At 40.2% G+C, this 11,328-nt stretch overlaps 1 protein-coding gene across 3 annotated transcripts in view; it reads left to right on the top strand.

Annotated features, from left to right (window-relative positions):
* The first annotated feature begins 8,609 nt into the window (after positions 1-8,609).
* Positions 8,610-11,328, top strand: part of MALRD1 (MAM and LDL receptor class A domain containing 1) — an 846,741-nt gene continuing 844,022 nt past the window's right edge. For 2 of the 3 annotated variants that reach the window (XM_087420773.1, XM_087420775.1), the window contains exon 1: positions 8,610-8,796. The gene's annotated coding sequence lies outside the window, so the exon portion shown is untranslated. The remainder of the gene's footprint in view (positions 8,797-11,328) is intronic. The other variant, XM_087420776.1, reaches the window with a different exon arrangement.

Here is an 11,328-nt window from a genome sequence, read left to right as displayed (position 1 = left end):
GTGATTCAGTCCAGTCAATGGATTGCCTTCTTCAGGCTCATTGTCTACCCCAGGCCCAACCAGCCGCGGCTGGAGGGTGCTGATGGGAGAGTTCTCAGGCAGGAAGCAAGTAGGTGGGGGTGGGAATAAGAATGACAAAGGCTGCCTACTGTATACTGTTATTTAACATTTTCTAGAGTTTTACTTTCAATATTTTGGTAACACAAAACCTTTATATATTTACTCTTAGGTTTTCTATTGGTTTTGAATTGTTGCAAAATATGGGTGGAAAAGCTGTGAAAGCTAAAATCTGATGTATATATTAGGTTATTATTAATTTAAAAATGAAAAAAATGCCTTTGAGTGTTTCACGTTCCATTCTGGGCACAGCTATACATTTAAAATAATTTTCTAGGGCCGGCCCGGTGGCTTAGCGGTTAAGTGCGCGCGCTCCGCTGCTGGCGGCCCGGGGTTCGGATCCCGGGCGCGCACCAACGCACCACTTCTCCAGCCATGCTGAGGCCCCGTCCCACATACAGCAACTAGAAGGATGTGCAGCTATGACATACAGCCATCTACCGGGGCTTTGGGGGAAAAAATAAATAAATAAAATTATAAAAAAAAATAAAATAAAATAATTTTCTATTTTGTTGAGGTTTTGGATATGACTTCATTAAGAGTTAATATTTAATTCTTTATTTTGAGATAATTTTAGACTTACAGAAGAGTTGCAGAAATACAACAGAGAATTCTCGGATGCCCTTCACTCAGCTTCCCCCTATGTCAGCATCTTGTGATCAGAGCAATGGTCAAAACTAAGAAAATGAGGGGCCACCTGGTGGCACAGTGGTTAAGTTTGGCACGCTTTGCTTTGGTGGCCCAGGTTCGTGGGTTCAGATCCTGGGCATGGACCTACACCGCTCATCAGCCATGCTGTGGCAGTGACCCACATAATGAAATAGAGGAAGATTGGCTGAGATGTTTGCTTAGGGCGGGTTTTCCTCACCAAAAAAAAAAAAAGAAACTAAGAAAATGACCTACGTACAGTATTAACTAACTAACTAACATACAGAACCTGTCTGGATTTCACCAGTTTTCCAGTAATATCCTATTTCTGTTCACAGGATCTAATCCTGGATTCCTCATCGCATTTAATCGTTCTGTCTCTTTTAAGTTCCTCCAATCTGCTCCAGCTCCTCAGTCTTTCTTTGTCTTTTGTAACTTTGACAGTTTTGACGAGTACTGGTCAGCCACGAGGTAGAATGCCCCTCAATCTGGGTTTAGTTGATGATTCCACATGATTAGAATGAGATTATGCATAAATGGGTAGGATACCACAGAGGTATCAGAACATAATTTCAGGGGTCCATAATGTCAATACGTATTACTGGTGATATTAACTTTGATCACTTGGTTAAGGTGGTTGTCAGAACTTTCTAGTGTAAAAGTAACTATTTTTCCCTTTGAAATTACTAAGTATTTAGAGGGAGATACTTTCAGTCTATCTAAATATCCTATTTTTGCTTAAACATTTGCCCACTCTTTCATTCCTCGGTGGATCTTGCCTATTATTCTAAGGGCGATTTTCTAATTCTGTCATTCCTTCTACGTTTATTAATCAGATTGCTTCTGCAAGGAAGAGTTATCCTTTCCCCCATTTATTTATGTAGTTCATTTATTTATTTATACCAGTATGGACTCATGGACATTTATTTTATTCTTTGGGTTATAATCCAATACTGTCATTATTTTTGCTGCTCAAATTGTAACTTTGGCCTTTGGAAGGTCTTTCAGATTTGTTCCTATGCCTTTTGACGTGCTACCGTCCTTTTTTCTTTACACACTTCTTTACTTTCTGACACAGCAAGATGCTCCAGACTTATCTTGTGTTTTCTTTGCCTAACCTTGAAATCATCCAGTTTTCTAGGGAGCCTTGCTCCTTTTATTGGAGAATGGTCTTTGGAAACCAAGATTGGAGTACCAGATGTGTTCGTTTTTACTGGAGTGTCATTGCTTCTAATGCCTCTCGGTAAATAGAACTAGGAAATACATGTTTGTATAGTAACTTATGTATATACACACATCTGCATTTCTCTCTCTTCATCTCATTTATCTCAAAAACACCATGATATCTTTGACTCCAATCCAGCACCACCAGTTTCACTTTAAGGAAATTAAATTTTATTTATTTTTTCATTATGGTTGGAAAATAGAGTCTGCACAATATTTATTTTTTGAAATTTATTGAGGTTTCCTTATAATGAGCCTCATAGTTTATTTTAGTAAATGTCCCATAGAATGTGGACTCTGTTAGATATGGGATTCTCTGTATATTTAATTGCTTATTTTGTATTATTCAGATATTTTATATCTCTGATTTTTTTTTGCTGTTTGATATTCAATTTCTGAGTGAAATATATTACAGTGGTTCTCAAAGTGTGGTCCTTGGACCAGCAGCATTAATATCACCTGGGAACTTGTTAGAAATGCAAATTCTTGGGCTTGAATCTAGATAAGATTTTTTATTCATTTGTAGATGATCAGCTTTTTCCCTCTGAAAGGCTTTAGAACTTTCTATTTGATGTTCTTATTTTTTTTTTTTAATTTTTTGTTTATTGCAGTAACATTGGTTTATAACATTGTAAACATTTCAGGTGTACATCATTATACTTCTATTTCTGCATAGATTACATCATGTTCACCACCAAAATACTAATTACAACCCATCACCACACACATGTGCCGAATTATCCCTTTCACCCTCCTCCCTCCCCCCTTCCCCTCTGGTAACCACCAATCCAATCTCTGTCTCTATGTGTTTGTTTATTGTTGTTATTATCTACTACCTAATGAAGGAAATCATAAGGTATTTGACCTTCTCCCTCTGACTTATTTCACTTTGCATAATACCCTCAATGTCCATCCATATTGTCACAAATGCCTGGATTTCATCGTTTCTTATGGCTGAGTAGTATTCCATTGTGTATATATACCACAGCTTCTTTATCCATTCGTCCCTTGATGGGCACTTAGGTTGCTTCCAAGTTTTGGCTATTGTGAATAACGCTGCAATGAACACAGGGGTGCATGTATCTTTACGCATTGGTGTTTTCAAGTTCTTTGGATAAATACCCAGCAGTGGAATAGCCGGATCATATGGTAGTTCTATCCTTGATTTTTTGAGGAATCTCCATACTGTTTTCCATAGTGGCTGCACCAGTTTGCACTCCCACCAGCAGTGTATGAGAGTTCCCTTCTCTCCACATCCTCTCCAACACATGTTGTTTCCTGTCTTGTTAATTATAGCCATTCTGACTGGCGTGAGGTGATATCTCATTGTAGTTTTGATTTGCATTTCCCTGATAGTGATTTTGAACATCTTTTCATGTGTCTGTTGGCCATCTGTATATCTTCTTTGGAGAAATGTCTGTTCAGGTCTTTTGCCCATTTTTTAATTGGGTGGGTAGTTTTTTTGTTGTTGAGGTGCATGAGTTCTTTATATATTTTGGAGATTAAGCCCTTATCAGATGTATGGTTTACAAATATCTTCTCCCAGTTGTTAGGTTGTCTTTTCGTTTTGTTGATGGTTTCCTTTGCTGTGCAGAAGATTTTTAGTTTGATGTAGTCCCATTTGTTTACTTTTTCTATTGTTTCTCTTGCCCGGTCAGACATGGTGCTTGAAAATATGTTGCTAAGACCGATGTCGAAGAGCGTACTCCCTATGTTTTCTTCTAGAAGTTTCATAGTTTCAGGTGTTACATTCAAGTCTTTAATCCATTTGGAGTTAATTTTTGTGTATGGTGTAAGGTAAGGGTCTACTTTCATTGTTTTGCATGTGGCTATCCAGTTTTCCCAACACCATTTGTTGAAGAGACTTTCTTTTCCCCATTGTATGTTCTTGGCTCCTTTGTCAAAGATTAGCTGTCCATAGATGTGTGGGTTTATTTCTGGGCTTTCGATTCTATTCCATTGATCTGTGTGTCTGTTTTTGTGCCAGTACCATGCTGTTTTGGTTACTATAGCTTTGTAGTATGTTTTGAAATCAGGGAGTGTGATACCTCCAGCTTTGTTCTTTTTTCTCAGGATTCCTTTAGCTATTTGGGGTCATTTGTTGTTCCATATAAATTTTAGGATTCTTTGTTCTACTTCTGTGAAAAATGTTGTTGGAACTTTGATAGGGATTGCATTGAATCTATAGATGGCTTTAGGAAGTATGGACATCTTAACTATGTTAATTCTTCCAATCCAAGAGCACGGAATATCTTTCCATTTCTTTGTGTCGTCTTCAATTTCTTTCAGAAATATTTTATAGTTTTCGGTGTACAGATCTTTCACCTCTTTGGTTAAGTTTATTCCTAGGTATTTTATTCTTTTTGTTGCAATTGTAAATGGGATGGTATTCTTAATTTCTCTTTTTGCTAGTTCATTGTTAGTGTACAGAAATGCAACTGATTTTTGTATGTTGATTTTGTATCCTGCAACTTTACCATATTCGTTTATTACTTCTAAAAGTTTTCTGGTGGATTCTTTAGGGTTTTCTATATATAAAATCATGTCATCTGCAAATAGTGACAGTTTCACTTCTTCCTTTCCAATTTGGATCCCTTTTATTTCTTTCTCTTGCCTGATTGCTCTGGCTAGGACTTCCAGTAGTATGTTAATTAGGAGTGGTGACAGTGGGCATCCTTGTCTGGTTCCTGTTCTTAGAGGGATAGCTTTCAGTTTTTCACCATCGAGGATGATATTAGCTGTGGGTTTCTCATATATGGTCTTTATTATGTTGAGGTACTTTCCTTCCATACCCATTTTATTCAGAGTTTTTATCATAAATGGATACTGTATCTTGTCAACTGCTTTCTCTGCATCTATTGAGATGATCATGTGATTTTTATTCTTCATTTTATTAAGGTGGTGTATCATGTTGATTGATTTGTGAATGTTAAACCATCCCTGCATACCTGGAATAAATCCCACTTGATCATGGTGTATAATCTTTTTAACGTATTGCTGTATGTGATTTGCTAGTATTTTGTTGAGTATTTTTGCATCGATGTTCATCAGTGATATTGGCCTGTAATTTTCTTTTTTTTCTGTTGTCCTTGTCTGGTTTTGGTATCAGGGTAATGTCGGCTTCGTAGAATGAGTTAGGGAACATCCCCCCCTTCTCAATTTTTTGGAAGACTTTGAGAAGGATAGGTATTAAGTCTTCTTTGAATGTTTGGTAGAATTCACCAGGGAAGCCGTCTGGTCCTGGACTTTTATTTTTGGGGAGGTTTGTGATTACTGTTTCGATCTCCTTACTGGTGATTGGTCTATTCAAATTCTCTACTTTTTCTTGATCCAGTTTTGGAAGGTTGTATGATTCTAAGAATTTATCCATTTCTTCCAGATTGTCAAATTGGTTGGCATATAGCTTTTCATAGTATTCTCTTATAATCTTTTGTATTTATGAGGTGTCTGTTGTAATTTCTCCTCTTTCATTTCTGATTTTACTTATTTCTGCCTTCTGTCTTTTTTTCTTGGTGAGTCTAGCTAAAGGTTTGTCAATTTTCTTGATCTTTTCAAAGAACCAACTCTTGGTTTTATTAATTTTTTCTATTTTTTTTGTATCTATTTCATTTATTTCTGCTCTGATTTTTATTATTTCCCTTCTTCTACTGATTTTGGTCTTTGTTTGTTCTTCTTTTTCCAGTTCCTTTAGGTGCACTGTTAGATTGTTTATTTGAGATTTTTCTTGTTTGTTGAGATAGGCCTGTATCGCTATATACTTCCCTCTTAGAGCTGCTTTTGCTGTATCCCATAAATTCTGGCTTGTTGTATTTTCATTTTCATTTGTCTCCAGGTATTTTTTGATTTCTTCTTTGATTTCTTCATTGACCCAGTCATTGTTCAGTAGCATTTTGTTGAATCTCCACGTATTTGTGGCTTTTCTGATTTTCTTCCTATAGTTGATTTCTAGTTTCATACCGTTGTGGTCAGAAAAGATGCTTGGTATTATTTCAATCTTCTTAAATTTATGGAGACTTGTTTTGTGGCCTAACATGTGATCAATCCTGGAGAATGTTCCATGTGCATTTGAAAAGAACGTGTATTCTTCGGTTTTTGGATGGAATGCTCTGTATATATCTACTAGGTCCATCTGTTCTAGTGTGTCGTTTAAGGCCAATGTTTCCTTGTTGATCTTCTGTTTGGATGATCTATCCGTTGGTGTAAGTGGAGTGTTACAGTCCCCTACTATTATTGTGTTACTGTCTATTTCTGTTTTTATGTTTGTTAATAATTGCTTTATATATTTAGGTGCAACTACATTGGGTGTGTAGATATTTACAAGTGTTATATCCTCTTGTTGGATTGTTCCCTTGATCATTATGTAATGCCCTTCTTTGTCGCTTTTTACAGTTTTTGTTTTAAAGTCTATTTTGTCTGATATGAGTACGGCTACCCCAGCTTTCTTTTCATTGCCATTTGCGTGGAGTATCTTTTTCCATCCCTTCACTTTCAGTTTGTGAGTGTCTTTAGGTCAGAGGTGTGTCTCTTGTATGCAGCATATATATGGGTCTTGTTTTTTTATCCAATCAGCCACCCTATGTCTTTTAATTGGAGCATTTAGTCCATTGATTTTTAAAGTAGCTATTGATAAGTATGTACTTACTGTCATTTTTTAACTTTTTTTTTCAGTGTTTTAGTAGTCCTTCTCTGTTCCTTTCTTCTTCTATACAGAATTGATGGTCACTTTCGTTTGACCTCTGTGTGAAAGCTGTACTCTTTAACTCCCCTCCTCCCTCCTTTTATGTTTTTTGATGTCATATCTAACCTCTTTTTTGTGCATTTGTATCCATTACGTTCTTATCATGGAAATAGATAACTTTTCCTATTTGTGGTCTTCTCTTTTCCCCTTAAATCAGTCCCTTTAACATTTCTTGTAGCACTGGTTTCTTGGTGACAAACTCCTTTAATTTTTGCTTATCTGGGAAAATTTTGATCTCTCCTTCCATTTTGAATGATAACCTTGCTGGGTAGAGTATTCTTGGCTGTAAGTTTTTTCCTTTTAGCACTTTAAATATATCATGCCACTCTCTTCTAGCCTGTAAGGTTTCTGCTGAGAAGTCAGCTGATAGCCTTATGGGGTTTCGTTTGTATGTAACTTGACTTTCTCTTGCGGCTTTTAGGATTCTCTCTTTATCTTTAATTCTGGACATTTTGATTGTGATGTGTCTTGGTGTGGGCCTCTTTGGGTTTATCTTGTTTGGGGCTCTCTGTGCTTCCTGTACCTGGATGTCTGTTTCCTTCCTTAGGTTAGGGAAGTTTTCATCTATTATTTCTTGAAATAGATTCTCTGCCCCCTTGTCTCGCTCTTCTCCTTCCAGGACACCTATAACATGGATGTTAGTGCGTTTGATGTTGTCCCAGAGGTCCCTTAGACTGTCCTCACTCTTTTTAATTCTTTTCTCTTTTACCTGTTCACCTTGGGTAATTTCTTCTAGTCTTTTGTCCAGCTCACAGATCCGTTCTTCTGTATCCTCTACTCTGCTTTTGAGTTCCTCTAATGAGTTTTTCATTTCCAGTATTTTATTCTTCATTTCTGATTGGTTCTTTTTTATATCTTCCATGTCTTTGTAGACATTCTCACTGAGTTCATCTATTCTTCTCCCCAGATCAGTGAGCATCCTTAACACTCTTTGTTTGAACTCTCTGTCAGGTAGGTTGCTCATTTCTGTTTCACTTAGTTCCTTTTCTGGGGTTTTGTCCTGTTCCCTTACTTGTAATGTATTCTTTTGCCTCCTCATTTTGCCTCTTTCCCTGTGCTTGTGTCTAGGTATTAGGTAGGTCAGCTACGTCTCCTGCTCTTGGATAGTTGACCTAATGTAAGTGATGGCTTAGGAGGCTTCCAGTGTGCTTCCCTCAGATCTCAATGTTCCAAGGGTGACCCCTATGTGGGCTACGTGTGGCCTTCTGCTGTGGCCTGCATGCTCTCTCTGTAGGTGCCCAGGGAGGCCTAGTTATGCTCCTGGCCAGCTGTTGTAATGCTCATCTGCTTGTAGTTGTTGTGGGCCCTTCAGTCTCTTTATCAGGTGTGGGGAACCCCAGCACAGTTGGCTGCAAGTTCTAATACCACATCTGTGTTGCAGTATTTCTTTTAAGTGAGTAGGCCCCCAGCATGGCAGGTTGTTAGGCTCAGGGCCTTACAATTGCTATAAGCCTCCAGCCTTTAGGTCTCTTGTCAGCTCTCTGAGGATTGCAGCTGGGTGAGGCTGGCCTCAGGCACGGGAGCGCCCAATTGTTTCAGTCTTTGGAAGGTGGGGCAAACCCCCTATGTGGGTCTTTGAGAACCACAAGTCTTCTGCAGCTGACAAGCCCTGCCACCCACAGGTCCACACACACAGTCAACACAGTCCTGCCCCGTGTGCGCGCCCTGACCTCCTGAAGAGGATCCAGTGTCTCCACGGCGGGAGCCCCACACACTCCACCACTGCCCCACACACTCCACCTGCTCCTTGTGCACGCCCTGCCCCGCTCAAGTCGGCTCAGTTGCCAGGCTGCAGAGAATCCAGTCACCAATCTATGCAGGCCCACAAGTTGCCTGAGGGCTTGTTGTTGGGTGGGGCCAGTCTCTGGGGTGGGCTGCCTGCCCTGGCTGAGCTGGATTAAATCCGTGCTCTAGTGGGTGGGGCAGACCCTGGGCTAGCAGGCCTCAGGGAGAACTCCAATGGCGTCTGTGTCAGCACACCCACACCAGGCCACAACAATGGCCGCCGCCAATGTCCCAGTCCCTGGAGAGGTCTCACCCCTCACCGAGATGCACTCAGGGCCTATTAGGTGAGTCTCTTGTCACCAAAGCACTGTACACCTTTCTTTCTGGTGATTTTAGGGTGCTTCCTGAAACGGGTGAGTTTGTGCTCGGGCCCTTTAAGAGCCGGTTTTAGTTTCTTTGTGAACCGGGTTTTCTGGGGGTGCTCCCCAATGTTTTAGTAGCAGGCAAAGTCAGATATTATGCCGCTGATCTCGATTGTGCTGGGTCCACACAATGCCCCCAGCGGGGGCGCTCCCCGGCTCAGGGCCCCGCGTCTCCAGGGAGGCTGCGTACCTGTGCGCTGCTCCCGGCGGCCGTGACGCTGGCGGCTTGTGAAGGCGGCGTTTTTCCTCTCCCGAAGGGAGTTTCTGCCTCTTCCACCTCAGTTAGGATTGTCCGTTGTTGCAGGAGTTCCTCTCATCCAGTGTTCAGTTCTGTCTCAGGGGTAATTTTTCCACGAGTAGTTGTAAATTGGCTGTGTCCACGGGAGGAGGTGAGTTCCAAGTCTGCTTATGTCGCCATCTTGACTTCCCTCTGTTTGATGTTCTTAAAATGTCTTATTATTTGTCTTACTGTGGGTTCTTTTTTTCTTATCTCTCATATTTAGCACTCTGTGAACCTTTTTGATCTACAGTCTTTTAACCCTCTTTAATTCTGGGAAATTTATCTGTATTATTTCTTCAATACTTTACCCCTTCAATATTTTACTTTTTTTCTTCTAGGACTCTTATAATCTCTGTCTTGGCACATCTATTTCCAAATTCTTAACCTTTGAAAAAATTTTTCTACCTCTTTATCCTTTCTTACTGAATATTCCTCTTACTGCTTGCATTATGTATTTTATTCATTATTTCAAATATTTATTATTTTTAATAATTAATAATACATTTAGCCCTACTTGTTATTACTTTTTCTCCCTTCAAATTTTTTTTTTTTTTTTTTGGTGAGCAAGATCAGCCCTGAGCTAACATCCGTGCTAATCCTCCTCTTTTTGCTGAGCAAGACCGGATCTGAGCTAACATGTATTGCCAATCCTCCTCCTTTTTTTTCCCCAAAACCCCAGCAGATAGTTGTATGTCATAGTTGCACATCCTTCTAGTTGCTGTATGTGGGACGCGGCCTCAGCATGGCCGGAGAAGCGGTGCGTTGGTGCGCGCCCGGGATCCGAACCCGGGCCTCCAGCAGCGGAGCTCGCCCACTTAACCACTAAGCCACGGGACCGGCCCCTCCCTTCAAATTTTGAATATCTTTTTGAATATGTTTCCAAAGATTTTTTTACTCTCAATTTCTTGGTCCTTCTGACTCAATAATTCTGCTGTAGATTTTATATGTTGCTAATTCACCTTTTTAATTTGAGGTCATTTTAAGCTTCAGTTATCTAGTTATTTTTGCCTGTGTGTGTTTTTCTGGGGTTCCCTCTGGCAATGTGAATTTGGGAAAAGCCAGAAATCTAGGCCCTTATCTCTGTTATTCTGGGAGACTGTTGGGAGAGGAGAGGGGCCACACCCCAGATTAGAGGACACCAGTCATTATGGAACTCAACTTGGAATAACCACCCTTAGAACCACCTTTACTCCTTGACAGAGAAAGAGCACTGGGCCATATAGTCTACCTAGGTGTTATTCCTCCAGCCCCTGGGCCTTGACCAGAAGAGAGTGGAGGAGTAATGTAGTAGGCAGCTGGTCAGGTCATACCTGTTTGCATCATCTCTTAACAACTCCTAACTCTGTAGCAGGTCTTTGTGCTGCTTAGATTGCCCCCTCCCTAACCAGCTCCAGAGGCCTGAGCTGTTCTGCTAATTTCTGCAGTGAGTGTAGATGCAATGATTGTCCAGGGCAACGCAAGGGAGTGTTAGGAATAACATTTAAAGAGCTTTCCTCTGTGCCGTCCTCCTGCAGCTGTCACTCACCTTCCCACCCTGCCTCCTACACACACGCCAATTCAAGACAGCTTTCACTCTCCCCAAGAGTTTCTCACATTTGGTTTGTTTATTTGATTTGGTTTTTTGTTAGTTCTGGAATCCATGTTTGCTTCCTGATTCTATACATTCTGCAGGATTGAATTTTGGGAAAAGGCATTAGCAACTCCAAGCTACTTTGCCATCTTGGCAGGTCATTCAATTTGCACTGATCTATGACCATAGACTATACACTTGGACTGTACCCTTGGATAACTTCCATTCCTCATGGCCACTGCTGCCTAACCATTGTTCTGGAACCACAGATCATTGCTAGTGGAAGTCAGAGAAGTACAGAGCCTGCCATTTCAGAGTCCCATTGACCAGCTCATCCTGCCCTCCACTGATGCTTTCTATGGATGCCCAGTGTACCACACGTATGGTGACTACTCTTCTCTTTCCTTCAATTCTCAATTTTCTCCTTGCCACTCTCAATCTCAGTAAATGGCCAAGATTTCTGTCTGACAATGAAAGATGAAACATGAGGTCCCTTGCCCAAATTCTTATTTTTTTCATCTTATTATTTTCTCCTCTTATCTCAACCTTCCATCCAGTTCTAGAGCTGTGTAGTTAGTTGTTCCTTTTGTTCTCTGGATTTCAT

This window comes from Ceratotherium simum, chromosome 32 (genome assembly GCF_057802395.1).
Source record: "Ceratotherium simum simum isolate JZ-2026a chromosome 32, ASM5780239v1, whole genome shotgun sequence".
Taxonomy (NCBI): Eukaryota; Metazoa; Chordata; class Mammalia; order Perissodactyla; family Rhinocerotidae; genus Ceratotherium; species Ceratotherium simum.
Note: the sequence above shows the minus strand (reverse complement) of the source record. Positions and strands in the feature narration are given on the sequence as shown.